Source organism: Camelus ferus, chromosome 20 (genome assembly GCF_009834535.1).
Source record: "Camelus ferus isolate YT-003-E chromosome 20, BCGSAC_Cfer_1.0, whole genome shotgun sequence".
In the NCBI taxonomy this organism is placed as follows: domain Eukaryota; kingdom Metazoa; phylum Chordata; class Mammalia; order Artiodactyla; family Camelidae; genus Camelus; species Camelus ferus.
In genome coordinates, this window is record NC_045715.1 from 10,198,190 (window position 1) to 10,214,762 (window position 16,573).

General features: G+C 42.7%; 1 long non-coding RNA gene across 4 annotated transcripts in view; it reads right to left on the reverse strand.

Moving 5' to 3' along the window:
• Positions 1–10,376, reverse strand: part of LOC116658208 — a 271,406-nt gene extending 261,030 nt beyond the window's left edge. For 3 of the 4 annotated variants that reach the window (XR_004313436.1, XR_004313433.1, XR_004313434.1), the window contains exon 1: positions 10,071–10,356. This is a non-coding gene — a long non-coding RNA (uncharacterized LOC116658208). Of the gene's footprint in view, positions 1–10,070 lie in introns of all 4 variants that reach the window. The other variant, XR_004313435.1, reaches the window with a different exon arrangement.
• Positions 10,377–16,573: the final 6,197 nt, after the last annotated feature.

Sequence of the window (16,573 nt, forward strand, 5' to 3'; positions counted from 1 at the left end):
CCTTGAAGGCACAGTTTACAAGAATTATTTGGAATTTTTCTGCACAGGAGATTTGTTTCTTCTCCCCCACATATTGATTGATCAAAGCATGTGTTTATATCAGTATGGACTCCTGGATTTATTTTATACTTTAGGTTACAACCCAATACTACTTTATGTATTTTGTGGCTCAAATTGTTTCAGCTGTGGCCATTGGGAGATCTTTCAACTGGCTCCCTTATTCCTTTAACACACTCTCATCATTGCAGTGGGTTTTGGTGTCTTCTTGTGTTTTGTTTTCTTTTGTTTAGCACTTCCTTACTTACTGGCACTACAAGATGCTCATGGTTCACCTTGTATATCTTCTGTTCCAGCCCTAGAATCAGCCATTTCTCCAAAGAGCTCCAGGGCCATTTTTGACAAAGAAATTGAATTTCTATCACAATTCAAAAGAGTTAGAGTGCAGACAAGACCAGTAGAGAACAAAGCTGAATGGAGAGGCTGATGAAAGCTGGATGATCCATCTGCAGGGCACCCTCCTTTGGGCTGCTTTTTGCTGCCCACACCCCCAGCCCCAGACTGACAAGTGCGAGTCAAGTTCATGTGTCAATTCCTATCTTATATTTTATCATTTTTTGATGAATGCATTTGTACAGAATTATTTTTTAAATTTATGCCACAGTAAAATTGTTGTGGACCATGGTTCGTCTAGAATTGTTTGAGAATAGCTAAAGCCACAAATGTTAAATTCAGAGGTACAAAAACATCATGCCCTCCCAGCCATTCTAGCTGACAGGCATGTTCTGTGTCTCACTGAGGCAACACCCTTGGGCATGAGGGCAACACCATGCCTCTCCTATACCCAGCTGCTCAGGCCTCACCACGGATGTCACCCTGCTCTCACTGATCCCATCTCCAAGTTCAAAGCCTCTTCCCTATTGTTGGGTTTTCAACTGTTTTTTTAGCAGTCAAGCCCTTTTTTCATATAAAGTCATCATATAGAGAATTTTAACACATGAAAGTGACAAAAGTGGTCTTTTTTTCCTTTTATAAATTCAAAATAATGGTATTTACCTAATGTGAGGTCAGTAAGAACAGTGATGTTTTGGTAAATGTAACATTTTGAAATTGGGAGTCATGGAAAATAATGGGAATCTTCCATGAACCTTATTATCCAGTTTATTTCAGTATTTTGTTTTAGTTACCAAATATCAAGAAGTCTTTGATTCACAAAGATTTGTTTAAAAACAGACCATTTGCAACTACTTCCCAGTTAGCCTTACAGTCTCAAGATCCTACATAGAGGATGCAGAAAAAGCTGCATTATAAAGTCTACACAAAAATGTATTCATTTGATAATGAATGATAACATGTTAGTAATCACCAATTTTTTAATATTTGGCATTGTATGTGTATTGTTTTTCAGCATATATTTTTAATAGTTTAGATTATTTTTAAATAAAATGTTATAAAACATTTATGGACACCTTAAGAGCCTTTCTAGAACATTAAGTTTGTAAAACACTGCTAGAGTCTGGCAGTTGTATTTTCCATAAGTCCCTTTCCCTCCAGATAAGGTACTTAGCTGTACTATTATTAATTCTCCTAATTTGGCATTATGTAGCCCATTTCCTTAGGCTTAACTAGGTAAGTGAATTCTTGCTAAAGCGTTAATGACTAATATCCTACAATTGGCTTCTAATTACTTATGTTTTTTAGTAAAGACCTTTGAATTTTTAAAGAAAGACTCATGGAAGAATTTCAAATAGTAGGTCATGTAATGAGAGACATTTTCAAAAAGACAGGCTTTTCCCTATTTTGATGGTATAAAAAAACCAGTGTAATTATGTAATAATATGAATAATTAAGAAGTATAGGGCTTACTACAGAACAGACACTACTCTAAATTATTACTGTATAATTTGTATATACAATCTTATTTAATCAGTATAACAAACCTATGCGGTGGGTATTATTGTCACCTACATTTCACAGATAAGAAGACTGAGGTCCAGAGAAGTTAGGACCCTTTCCCAGGTTGCACAGCTTGTAGATGGGAAGGCTACGATTTAAACAAAAATCCACGCTCTTAAACAATACACCTCCTCTGGATACCATAATGTCTGGGGTCAGTGGACCCAGAGGAAACTTTATAATTTATTCTACGAACACACTCGTTTGCAAAGTGCCTGTTCATGGCCAGGTTCTCTCTCTGATGATAGAGAAATGCACTATTGCACTGCTCCATACGTGATCAAAGCCCTCTACCTTCCTTTTCAACCTTAAGCCTCCCAACTGCAGCTCCCCCATGTCAGCCGCAGTGGCCTGTGGGCCATTCCTCATCACAGCTGTGTGCTCTCTAGCCTCCAAGTGTTTACTCCAGCTGCAACTAACAAGACTTTCCCTCTCCTATTACTCTGGTGAAATTCTGCTTTAAATGTTCCTCCTGGTTCTAATAGCTGTAATGAGTCTACGAGCAGATTGGTGATCACCAAGCATGCTTTCTGAAGGAGTGTATCCTAGAAGAGAGATGTGGCAGAACCTAACCTATGAGATGAAGGTGCCTCTTTCTTTACTATCAAGAAACAACCAACCACGGTACACCATGAAATCAATAAAATTCAGAAGGACACTCCATAAGGAAAGTACTGAAGTAACAAAGAGTGTTTTAATGACATCAGATGGAAAGCGGAAGGTCTGAATGGAGCCCAGAAGGAGAGCTGGCAAGGAAGAGATGGTTAGGGTTTACCCAACCATGAACCTGGCCACAGTCACACCATCATTAGAGTGACACACTCCCGCATAGTGGGGAAAGTGCCAGGCTTGCCCTTCACTTAGACTGAAATCACCCCCAATGCCGTCCAACTATTTCCCTTCTGATTCCCTGAACACTGACTGAGCAATGTTCTAATGACTGGTTTTGCTTTCCAGCTTCTGGTGTAATGAGATGGAGGAAATTTTCCTTCTTTAGCAGCTGGAATAAGACTTCCCCCTGGGGACAGTCCTATACTTATCAGGAAGAAATCCATTGATTAGCCACATGGGTTAAGGAACGAGATCCCAAGCAGTAATAATAGTGCTGATCTGCCTTCTAAAGAAGCTGGGTCTTAACACCTGAAGGTCCTTTATTTTGTAAGCACTTCAATGGGTTTGAGTTCATAAACTTGACTTAGTTTGGTTGCAAATGAATTTCTGCATGATTATAATGCAAAGAATTTGAAAATTACAGGAAAATAGGGGTTGGGGGAGAGGAGGCCAGCCAAAGGGCTTGGGCCACAGGTGGATTAAAGGGACTCTGGAGAGAATAGAATATTTAATGGGAAGTTTAAGTTGTTTGCTGTTGAATATATGATTTCAGTCTACTCCTCCATCTCCCCTACCAAGAGTTCAATAAAGTCTTTGCTGCTCTTTTGAAGAAGCCTGAAGAGGTTCTAAACTCTGCATCCAGCTTGGTGCAGACTGCACGTAGAGCCACTGAATGAGAGCAGAGGGGAACTGTGCTTCCCCAGAAGGAGCAAGGCTGCGGCCAGGAGGCCCTTGGTCACGTCATAAATGTAGCCCCATCATAAAGTAACACCTCAGCAATCTATGACTTACATCACCCTGTTGGGAGTTAGGTTCAATTGCATCAGCCTCTCAGGATCATCATCGCTGAAACAGTTTCCAAATTCATCCAGCTGGGGAAGAGGCAGAAAAACCCAATGGCCTTCCCATGCTCAGTGCAGTCTTATTCATTATCCACGTAAAGACTTCAGGGATCTAAAGGCTTGTCAATGGATGCCACACTCACATTCCTCAGTTGTGACCTTGGTATGCTGAACCACAAGGCTGGTAGGAGACAGTAACTGACCTCCATAACCCCCAGCTCAAAAGTTTTAGGTTCCCCCAAGCACTACTGTTCTCATAAAACGTTCCCACCTCATTCAGAGGCGGTCACCTACTATAGCTTTCTAAGTGTACTAAGCTGATCGCTTCAACAACCACCCCCTCCCACCATTAGTATAACCAGCAGCAAAAGGATAGTAATCGTTCCCAAAAGTGAACCATCTGTCCCCAGAAGTCACTTCAGAATCCGGAGTCTGCTCTCTTGTTTTGCACGTAGACAAGGACATCAAAGCACAGAAGCAGAGAGAGAGATGAGAGCGGGAATCCCCCCACCTGCACACACTCACATCCTGTCCCGTCTAAATTACTAATTACTTTCAGAGAGTAAATATAATGGCACAGCAGAGGGAGAAAAGGCCAAGAGAAGACGGCAGACACTGGATACCTCAGAAGATTTAAGCATCTGGCTTTGTGTGTCCCTTTGGTGAAGGAAGACCACACCAGCCCAGGCCAGCAGCAACAGCAGCTATGAAGAGAGAAGCCGACTTCAAGGAAATACAACAGGAAAGAAAAAAAGGGAAACATAAATCAAAAAATCCCCAGGAAGGATCAGATAGTGGCTTTCTGAGCATGCTCACAATCCCCTGACCAAATGCCTGCAAACTAGTCCTAAAGACAAGTTATGATAATGTAGACCAGGTGTTTTAACTTCCTACCATAATGGCTGGCAAGACTATCAATGTGGAGTAATAATAACAACAACATCTGAAGTGCATCTGGGTTTAAACACATAGCAGGCATATTTTTCCTTCTCCAAGTAGGTGTCTGCTCTGCATTTATATCGTGAGAGTGTCGAGGAGACCAGGGACCAAGTTCCTTCTTAGAAACAGCTCTCCCAGCCTTGAGAGGAACCCCAGGCAAACATAAAAACTAGAAACTTAGGAAGCACCAAAAATAATCTTTATTGGTTTTAAAGAAAAGAAAACACAGAAGACAGGAGATGTTGCTCCAGGGAGGCAACTGGAAGTCTTAAATTGTGAGAGATATGGATGCTGAGAGGTAACCCCTGGCAAACATAAAAACTAGAAACTTAGGAAGCACCAAAAATAATCTTTCCCAGGTACACCCTCTCGAGCTGCCCTCTTCCATTAAAAAAAAAAAAAAAAAAAAAAAAAAGAACCCCTAAAAATGTCCTCGAGAACCCAGGCAACATTTCTCAGAAGTTAAGACCTCAGAATTAAATAAAAACCCATTCTCTTTTTGGAGCAGTGTCTCCAGTTAGCCTGTTTGAGGTTGCAAACTGAGATTCTTCAAAAAAAAAAAAAAAAAAAAAAGAAGAAGTAAGGAGATGTCATAAGAATTCAACAGGGAATCACAGCCACTCACATAATTCAACTAAGGTACAATCAGGCCTCAGAGGGACCCACACTGGGAACTGGAGAACAGAGTCACGCTTTTTGTCCTCAGGTGGTCGCTGTCTCTTTGCATTTCTACTCCCATCTCTTCTCTCCAAACAGGTTTCCTCTGTTTGCGCATCTTAATCCTAATCCAGAATGCCATCCCCGGCCTGCGTCTCCAGAACCTCTCAGTTCTAGGGCCCATAGCCACGCTGAACATCTCAGCACAAACTTCCAGGAAATGACCTGACTATGACTTAGTTCATTTGTTTGAACCAAGCCATGCAAGTTACAGGTGGCAGGCCAGGTCTTCCAGCCAGGTGCCCCCCAGATAGAATGAGCGTGACCTTTTCCACTCAAGTGGTCCTCGGTAGGGAAGGCTTCCTGAGAAGCAGACACAAGAGGGAAAAGATCACAGTGAGCAAGCCCCTTGGGTTGTATTTACTTTACCACTTCCCTGTTTATATAATCTGCATGATACTATCTTGTCACTAGTTACAAGCCCCGTTATAGGACCACAGGACATAGGGTTGGGTTGGGTTTTTGAAGGAGACCCTTGGTAATTTCAAGGCCTAGGACACCAAATTGAGACCCACAGTCCCAAGTTTGCCTGGCAAAAAGCAGGAACACTTTCTGCAGGAGCAGGAACCCCCGCCCACCCCCACCATCTCCTGAGTGTGCCCACAAAGCTGAAACACTTCTGGGTAAGAGGCCCAACTGCTCTAGGGAACTGAAAAGACCCAGGATGTCTGAGTCAGCCCAGATACAGAGAGGCACAGGGAAGTGGTTCTCGACAGAGTGCTACTGGCATGTGGAGCAGAACCAGGTGGGGCCGAACCAGGCAGTGTTGGCAGCACCGGCTGCAGCCTAGGAAGTGCCTATGGTGCCCCAGACATTGTGACAACAACAACAAATCAGAACCATCCCCTATGTGTTTCTAAATGCCCTCCTGGCAGAGGACCAGCTCTGAAAGGAGCCTGGAACAAGATGCCACAGGGTGACCTTCTAATGGGAGAACAGCTGTGCTCTGGGAGAAAGAAAAGGAACAGATTTACACCCATCAAGCAAATTCAGGTTTGGCCTGGGCAGAAACCTTTTAGAGTCAGTTGTAAAAAACACTATAGCAAATTGCCAAAGAATGGCTATAGACTTTTTGGAGTTATGAGGGTCTGTGTGTCTGTGTACGTCTTTAATACATAGCCATCTCCCTAAAATAGTTTAAGTACAACCACTCGGACATAAGAGAACAGATGAATCTCCAGGTAGGAGTCTACCTGGAGAACTAGAAATGGAGAGTCTCAGGGACTCGAATTCACATCCCATATTCTAGTAAAAGACACGTAATAATATCACCACTGACAGACACAATTACACATTCTAATGAGGCGCCGTCACATGTTAATAGTAGTTACGGTCATTGTAAAATAATTAACAGGAACGCACAGGCGATACATCATTACACTATGCAAATTCGCCGCTGTCCTGGAAGCAGGCACGGAATGATGCTGAAGACTTGCTCAGACGAATCTCATGTTCAGAGCCAGCTTTGCCCACAGCTTTCCTCAGCCCCCTCTTGATTTCCCTCCACACAGGCCAAACCACAATTCCCCTTGGTAAGAATAACCAGTAGCTTCTAAATTTCCCCCAGAAATACAGTCAGTTGGATTTTGCACAGCTACGAGGAGGAAATTAATATAGGAGCCAAAGAGGTCTTATTCTGCCTTCTCACCCACTCCATCCAGACCTGACACTTTAATCAACTCAACGTGTTTAAAAATAAATTTGATTATATCAGGAAAGAGACGCTGCCCTGGGCTCCGTGGCCACTCAGAGCAGAAACTCCAAGGCACTGCCTCATTTTTCAAGAGTTTGGTTGTTGTGTGTATTATTTCTTCTTATTCCCAGTCCCAAAACAAAGACGGGGGGTAGTGGGGAACACCTGGGGCAAATATTTAACTCTTCTGAGAATTCTGCAAGGCAGTAAAATGGGCCAAATAACCTTCCTTGCCTACTTTGTGAAGTTGTGATAAGGAGATCAAAAGAGCTTATGTATGAGGCAGAAAGCGTGCTGCTCACTGCAAATTTGAAACACAATGATGACAGCTGCTGGTGACACAGCAACACTGAGCCCACAGTTTTACTGAGGACACCCCAAAGGTAAGGCTGCTTCCTAGGTCTGAGGAAGTTTAGGATCTTTGGGGCAATACGGTAATTCTGACTTACATCCTCCCATATTCATCAAGCACTCACTGCATGCACTCAGCCAGGGCTGGGGGAACACAGCAATGACTGGAGGCAAACAGAGGGGTGCCAGAATACACCACCCCAAAATAAGCCCAAATATGCCTCTCTGGTATATGGATTATTTTGAGCTAAATGCCTTTGAGAACCAGCAAGCTCAGGAAAAGCTCTAAAAACAGGGCAAAGTTTTCCTTTTGTAAAGGAAATTTACATTTATAAAGAAAATTTCCTTTTTTATAAAGATGTCTCCTTCTCCCATACCAAGAGGACTCCTCACAATTCTTACAATGGAGAAGGAACCAACTCACCTCCACACAACGAAACTTACTAAACAACCTTGCTTACTTTACTCTTCCTTTCCCATAACTTGCCTCTCCCACCCAGAAGCCCAGAACCACTTTTTCTTTGTTTTAGTCTGAGATGGTGCAGAAGCTCAAGTTCTAACCACCGCCTTGGGTTACCCATCACTGGATGTGCCTATGTGTACATGCCCACTGCACATGTTAATACACTTTGGTTTGTTTTTCTCTTGTTGATCTGTCCCTGACCAGCCTCATTTAGAGACTCCCAGAAGGAGAATCTCTAGAAACTTCTAACTTGAAGCACTTTGCCTGATGCAGTTTTGGGTGTTTAGTCTGACCATCCAGGGAATCCCAGAAAATCACAACACTTGCCACTGCTCGGATATTAGCTGCTCTGAGTCATTCATATGGATGCACAGATTGTCTGAGCTAGAAAAGGAATCTGGATTTCTCATCTTAGAGATAATAAAACTGAGGCCCAGATTAGTGAAGAACCTCATTTCTCAAATAAGAAAGCTTTCCCCTGAAAATTGCCTCCCTTATAAATCCTCAAAAGAGTAGGTGATATTTGAATGCCGAATGATACCGCAAGACAGATGAGCATTGATTTAAATGCTGCTGTCTGACAGATCTGGTCATCAATCATAATCTGACATCTCTGGAGAGTCATCCTTTACAAAAGGACTTGGGAGTAACATGACCAGAATTTACAGCTGAACCAACTCTGCCTCAGAGCTGTCCTTTCCCCTGCTGCTAAGGTATTGGGTCTGCATCAGAATCACCTGGAGGGTTTACTGGGCCCACCCCAGAGCTTCTAACTAAATAGGTCCTGGGTGGGGAGCGAGAACTTGCATTTCTAACCAGTTCATGCTAATACTGACATTGGGGAACTGGTGCCAAACTTTGAGAGCTCTGGGCTAAGACAAAGAGGGCCCCTACACATTTAATTTATAGAGATTTTAAGAAAACTGGTCATTTCATTCGTAAGTTGTTTATATAGTGTTATGACCTGAAATGGGCCTCCCACCTAAACAATTTCGTATGTTGAAGCCCTAACCCCTCAGCACCTCAGAATGGGGTTCTACTTGGAGATAGAGCCTTTACAGGGGAAATTAAATTAAAACAAGGCCATCAGGTGGGCCCTAATCTGATAGAACTGGTGTCATTACAAGAAGAGATTAGGACACTGACACACACAAGACTGTGTGAGGACCCAGCAAGAAGGCAGCATCTACAAGCCAAGGAGAGGAACTTCATAAGACACCAACCCTGCCAAGATCTTGATCTTAAGACTTCTAGCATCCAGAACTGTGGGGGAATATGTTTCTGTGCTTAAACCACTCAGTCTGCAATATTTGGTTATGGCAGCCCTAGCAAACTGATACACATGAGAGGCAGGATCGCATGAAGGAACATATCATACTAGGAACCAAGAGGTGTGGGTTCTCATGTCAGCCCTGCCTTTAGGTAGATGGACTTCTTCCTCCAGACTCCCCACCGCAGCTCGTCAACACTGTGTCAGATGCGAGTAGTGACCTATGCCTTTTCTCCCACACGGGGTTTTTGTGAAGATTAAAAAAAAAAAAAGGGAACTTACAAGAAAGCGTTTTCTATATTGCAAATTTCTCTGCTCTGGCTCTGAACAATTAAAAACTCGGAAAAATAATCATCTATTTGAGGACACTGGAAAGCTGTTAAACTCTCCAGCAGTGCCAGGATGCAAAAATAAAGGGAAGCTCATAGAGGGGAACCAACACTTTGCTGGCTGGTTTTTAAGTAGTTTTGAGCTAGAGGCTGAGAATCAAGACAGGCTTTTGGCAAACTCTAAGGACTAGGGAAACAAACAATGCAATTGGGGCCCAAATGCCAGAGAGAAGAGAGATGAAGAGGAATGAGCCCAAGGCTCTTCTCTGGTTTTGCCCTCCAGTCATTTGATAGTTTTTTTGTTGTTGTTGTTGTTTTCCTAATGGAGGCCCTGGGGATGAAGCAGAGGACCTCCTGCATGTGTGCCATACCTCTGAGCTATTACCTTCCCACTGCCTTTTTTTTTTTTTTTTTTTTGATAATTCTTAAACTATGAAGGCAAGAAGCTCAGAAACCCAGCTAAAAGCAGCTGGAAAAGCTCAGTGGAGCTTTCAAGTCTCAAGGTGCTGAGAACACAAAAATTAAAGTGTGGGGTCCACCAAGAGGAGGGCAGTGACGAAACCCGGGCTATCGGCGGGACCGTGGGTGCTCGGAGGACCCAGAGGTGGAACAAACTTTGCAAAGAATGCAGCCCAGCCCGAAATTTGTCTGGACGCTGACTGACTGAGGTAACGTGACTCACCTGTGGCTGCCTTCCAGCAGAACAGGCTAAGCCTCTGAGGAAGAAGGGAGCATCGTTCAGAAGCTCTACAACGTTCTATCCATTACGTCCCGCAATTAGAGATGACCAGGTGAAATGTGGGTAAATTTTAGTCACAACCATTTCACCTGCCTTAGCTCATTAAAGTCGTTTCAAGGATTGCAGGTCCTCCTAAACAATAAGCCTAAACAATAAGGCATCACCTGAGGTGTTTTCCAGAAGTCAGCTGCATCCTCCGGGGAGTGGAGCCGGTTAAGACTGGTTAGGACCACCGACCCTCCAACTGGGCATGCGCGAGCGTCCGGAGACTCCACCCTCAGCGCAGGCTAAGCGCCCCCGTGTTTGAACGTTGGAAGGCCTGTAGCTTATTACGCATGCGCAGAATGTGGATCACGCACCATTTTCCAATTGCCTTTCCCCGAGCTTTTCACTCTTCAGGTCCCACACTTCCGACCACTCAGCTTCTTTTATTCTTTACGCCACAAATACTCTGAGCCCCTCGCCTTTCCGGAGCTGTATCTGAGATTTGTTTTCCCGTCTCCTCCCTTGGCTGCCGTGTGACTAAGCCCTCTCTTGGCTGCAAACCTCCGCGTCTCAGCATTTTGGCTGGCTGCGCATCGGGGAAACAAACCTGGTTCGACAATACAGGCATAACCGAAACCGGGACCAAGAGCAAAAAAACAGTAGAAACAGTCCCACCGGTGGTGGCTCATTTATGACCCTGATAATCTGACTGTGTGATGATCAGACTTAAACTTCTGAAGAGCTGTGGTAATATATACAAGAAAAGACAGAGGTAATTCAACTGTACTTCAATAGTTTTTTTAAAAGACGGTGTTTCATCTGAGAACTAGAATTTTTAAAAAAGAGACTAATGGAAATTCTAGAACTGAAAGGTACAGCTGAAATTAGGAACTCAATAAATGCGTCTAATAGGTTGTACAGAGTAGAGAGGACTAGTGAACAGGAAGATAAATCAGTAGAAAATATCTTGCCTCAAGTTTAGGGAGCAAAATGGATGGAATAGGACACATGTGGGCCTATGTCCCCGAAAGAGATTTAACTACAAAAAAGTTAATGTAATTGGAGTCCTCAAAAGGAGGAGAATGGGGCAGAAGCAATAGTGGAAGAGATAATGGCAAAGAATTCTACAAACCATCAGTAAACATCAAGTCATACAATCCAAAAAAAATTAAAACTACGAATCCTGGCGAGGATACAGAGAAAAGGGAACCCTCCCACACTTTAGTGGAAATGTAAATTGGTACAGCCACTGTGTAAATCAGTACGGAGTTTTCTCAAAAAACTAAAACTAGAACTACCATATGACCCAGCAACTCCACTCCTGGGTATATATCCGAAAAAAACAAAAACACTAATTTGAAAAGATACACAAACCCCAATGTTCTCGGCAGTATTTACAATTGCCAAGATATGGAAGCAACCAGAGTGTCCATTAACTGATGAATGGACAAAGCAGATGTGGTATATATACAATGGAATACCACTCACTATAAAAAAGAACGAAATCTTACCATTTGCAGCAACATAGATGGGCTTGGAGGGCATTATGGCTAAGTGAAATAAGCCAGACAGAGAAAGGCAATTATTGTATATTATCACTTATATGTGCAATCCAAAAAATACAACAAACTAGTGAATGTAACAAAAAAGAAGCAGACTCAGAGGAGAGGGGAGAGGAAAGAGGGAACAGGGAAAAAGGAAACGAGAGAAGGGAACAGGGGAGAGGGAAGTGGAGGGAGGGGAAAGTGGGGAAGGGGTGGAGGGAGAGGAAACTGAGGGGGCAGGAATATAGGGGTGGGGAAAAGAGTTTTTATGAGATTATCTGCAATCATGTGTGTGAAACTTTTGAAAATTATAAAGCACTATAGAATTTAAAGAATCTTTCATTCAATGAAGAAAAAACAATTTAACACTACGAATCCCAAGAAGAATAAATACAAAGAAAATAGTGAAAAGCTATGCAAACATATATAAAGTTTTGCGTGTCCTAATTACACGTACAGACTGGTGAAAAAGAAGTAAGTGTTAGGACTGTCTGCTAAATCCAAAGGATGAGCAACCACCCCCAAGAAAACCAAGGAGCAATAACCCCCAAGAAAAGGCTGCCACAACCATTGAGTAACATGCTAATACTGAGTTATTCTCTGGAGATATTAATTCAGCTGTACCAGTAAATATTTGTAAACAATTAGCATTCATAAGTTATTTAGGACAATACCTGACACGTAGTAAAATCTATGTAAGTCTTTTCTTTTTTAATAGTAAAAGTAAAATAAATAAATATTGAGTACAATGTATGTTTAGGACACTCTGCTTAGAACCTCAGAGAAATACCAACAGAAGAAGCAGATATTTTAATCAAAACAGACATTAAAGATCTAAGAATCTGCAATTTTCTAAAGCTGAGGTCCTTGGACCCTTCAGGGGGTCCACAGACAGAATTCAGGGGATTCAAAAATTGGGGGAAAAGATTTTTTTTATTCTTACTTTCACTAGCTTCTAACTGAAGTTTAGCATTTTGTCCTATTCTGAATGTAAGCAACAGACCACAGTAGCTTGAGAGGTAAATATGACTTTGTTACCAATAAAAATCACATGGCATATACAGATATCACAAAATATTGTTTCCATATAACTATTTTGGAATTATGGTGGGTATTAGAGCTGCCACCAAATATTGTCAGATGCACTAACAGAAAAGCACATTATTACTGTTTGGTAAATTTTTTTTAATATTTTTATAAATATACAATATAATTGGTTTCCTTTGTTTTATGCACTTAAAGACACTATTCTGAGAAGAGGTACAAACATTTCAATCGCCTAACAAAGGGTCCATAGTATTAAAAAAAAAAAATTAAGAATCCCTGAACATTGGTCAGTTTCTCAAATTCTCAAAATCAGTTTCTCAAAGTGATTTGACTTTATCGCATTTGAATAAAGAGAGACTTTAATACCATAGAAGTGAGAGGGTTAAAAGCCCCAAAAATAATTAGAAGTGATTATACTGATCAATTAGCTTAAAGGATCAAGACAAGATAAATGTAAAACATGTTTTTGTTCTTAGGATCCTAACAGCTGAATAATTCGTTAAACTGGGTCCCCTTGATTTAGACTTTTAATGCAATTTCCCTCTCTCATTTCCCCTTTTCTCCTCCTTGGTGTGCCTTTTGTGGAAAGCCCCTCTGTGAGCAGCCAACGAGACCAGCTTCAGCGATCAAAATCAGGTGTTTCCAGCTCTCAGCCTCCCTTGTCTGAGGCTCCTCACACTGAAGAATGTTCTCTAACAAGTGAGACTCGCTGATAGGCACACACACGGGCTTTTCCAACAGCTTATCAGCAACCCCCCACCCCAGCCCCGAAACAAACCTAACTCAGACCTCAGGATAATTACTCACCCAATTCAAAGCAAAGAGCTCATCCACGCCGTAACTGAGATTTCTCTGCTTTACCTACCTTGTGTTGGCCTCAGTTTGAGCTAAAAAAGAAATATATATATAATTTCTAGTCAGGAAAAGTTCACCTGATCAAAAAAATGTGTGAGGAACAGAAAGAAAGCAATACCTTTTCACCACTGTCACTTTTTATCAGCTTCTGTATGTGAAGGTTGTATTAAAATTAAATTTTTTCTCATAAATGAAATTAGCTCTTCTGCATCCAATAAGACACTAATGCCTAATTCCTGAGTACGTAAAACTTGGTAGCCATGTTTGAAGTATCTGTATGAAGAAGTTAAACTATGACATAAATAGTAAAATATAATAGAAAATTAATATTTCTCTGAGTTGAAGATTCTATTGTATGTGCTATTATTTGGAGAAAGGGGAGGAACTGACATTTATCTAATCAACCCAAGGCCAAAGAATACAGCCCAGAAGCACACTGAATTGTAGGGAATACCAGCCAAAAACCATTCTCTGAAATGTATCTATCCATCCTTCTTTGGTGGTGGCTCTTAAAATTGTCCCCCTCCATTCCCTCACCATCCCTATCAAGTGTGCCCATCGCCTCCCCCCTGAACCACAGCATCAGGTCCCACATAGGCTTGCTGCTCCATCCTTCCTTGTAGAAGGACTAGTGCTGTATGCACCCAGTCTGACGGGGCCTCGCAGAGGTGGCCAGAAGCCTGGACCACTTGCATTCTGTACAGTTTCCAATATATTATTAAAAAGAGGAAGAAGAATGAGAAGGAGACAACAAAGAAAAGGAGGAGAATGTACAGAAAAGAGCAAAGCAAGCTTGACTGCTATATCTAGAAAGGCCCACTTGCAAGGTTGGCCCCTGGCTGGCATCTAGGAACTTGGATTTCTGGAAACTCCCACCATTCCCTGAGAAGAGTGGCTCATTATGCCTGAACTGATTATAGAAACAACATGGTTTATGCTTTCCTTCTGGGAGGCTGGGATTTTGGAACATACCAGTCAAAGGTGCCTACGTGACCAGCCCCCGGTAATAACCCGGGACGCTGGGTCTCAAACAAGCTTCCCTGACATACACCATTTCACAAAGGTTGTCACAACTTGTTGCTGGAGGAATTAAGCATGTCCTGTGCGACTCCACCAGGAGAAAACTCTCAGGAGCACGTGCCTGGTTTCCCCCAGACGTCACTCCATACACCTTCTCCTTTTGCTGAGTTTGCTTTATATCCTTTCACTGTAATAAGTCACATCCCTGAGTACAATGATGGCCTGGGTCCTGTGAGTCCTCCTAGGGAATCCTTGAACCTGGGGTGGTCTTGGGTACCCCCAGCACAGAGGAGAGGGAGAAAATACTAAAAAAGGGAAGCCACACTGTAGGTATATTTCAAATGTTTGTTGATGGTTTTTAAATATCATTTTACAGATCAGTTCATAGAGAGACAGTAAATACAAAATAATTCTATTATTCACATCATAATTATAACATTTCTAAAACATACACATGAATTCATGGTGCACTAGAAGCAGTGCAGCCCGGGGATGAGCCCAGAGGGCCTATGGTGCCTGGTTTGTAAGCCTTTCTTAGCAGCAGAACCCTTGATTAAAATGGAACCTTTCCTGAAAGTCAGGAAAGTGAAGTTCCTCTGGTTAAAGACTTGCTCAGCTTCCTCCTTTGAGCCCCCCAGGAAACTTCTCCGAACCCCAGCACTTAAAGGAGGACATATTGAAAACAGCTGATCTGACTCAGTCCTTTCATTTGCAGAGGAGAGAGCCCAGGCTCAGACCAAAAGGAAGATTTGGAAATAAATTCAACATTTCCTCATGCATTTTTAACACCAACAAATGAAGAAATGAATGAAAAGCCCTCTTTGTAACCTCTCCTTTTTTAACTTCTCCCAGTCTTTCTTCTAGCTGTGCCTGTGCTCCAGGGCTTCCCTCCCTGTTCTTTCTCTTGCAGGACCTCAAAGAATGCACCCACACACACAACCAACATATTTGGTGGGCCAACTTCAAGGTCAGCCGAGTGACAGCCACTCCCACCCGTGGGGACTATATTTGGCCATCCACTAGGATGCTGAAGCCACAAAAAGAATTCACAGAGGGGAGGAGTGGGTGAGAAGAGTGCCACAGAACATGGCAATTCCGTGTGAGTGACCCAGGGGAGACCACAGGAGAGATGTGGAACCCATGACTCGGACCTAACCAGCCTGTGACCACAAAACAATGTCATACAGTCAGCTCTCCAGGTCTGCAGGTTCCACATCTGCGGATTCAACCAACCACAGATCGAAAATACACACAGAAAAAATTTTTTCAGGAAGTTCCAAAAAGCAAAACTTGAATTTGCTGCACACCCGCAACAGTTCACAGCTCATTAACGTTGTATTAGGCAGTATAAGGTGTCTAGTGGTGATTTAAAGTATACGAGAGCTGTCCATAGGTTATATGCAAATACTACCCGATTTCATAGAAGAGACTTGAGTATCCAGGGGTTTTGAGAGGCACAGTCCCCCAAGGATACTGAGGAATGACTGTACTTCCTTCTTCCACCCAAACCATCATGGCAGGAGTCTCACTGTGCTTGTCCACAGGAAAGCAAGAATTTTTCCAGGTTCCCTTCCCCACATCTCTTTGGGAACCCCCAGGGACTGCCCCCATGTTCCCCAAATCTGCCCTGATTATCACTTGCCACCCCAACCACCATCTGGCTCTAGTAATGACCCAGGGAACTACTCTAATGCCCCGAAACCTACTGTCCAGGCAGCTGCTGTTGCCTTTACTTCACCCCAAGCCTGGGCATAAACCATTCTCTTAATTCTCCCCAGTGTCAGTTAATAACAGACTAGAACATTTGAGACTTTACGAAAGGCCAGGGCGTGACCAAAGATAACTGCAACTTCAAGAACTTAAAACTAGAGTCTTCTTATGGCTGCTGGGCCCTGGGCCAAGAGTCGTGATCTTAATCGCTGGTCTCAGGCTTATTTTTCAGGAGTCAGTTCTCCTCATCAAACCCCAGAAGTCTAAGCCCTGACCTCCCCAAAC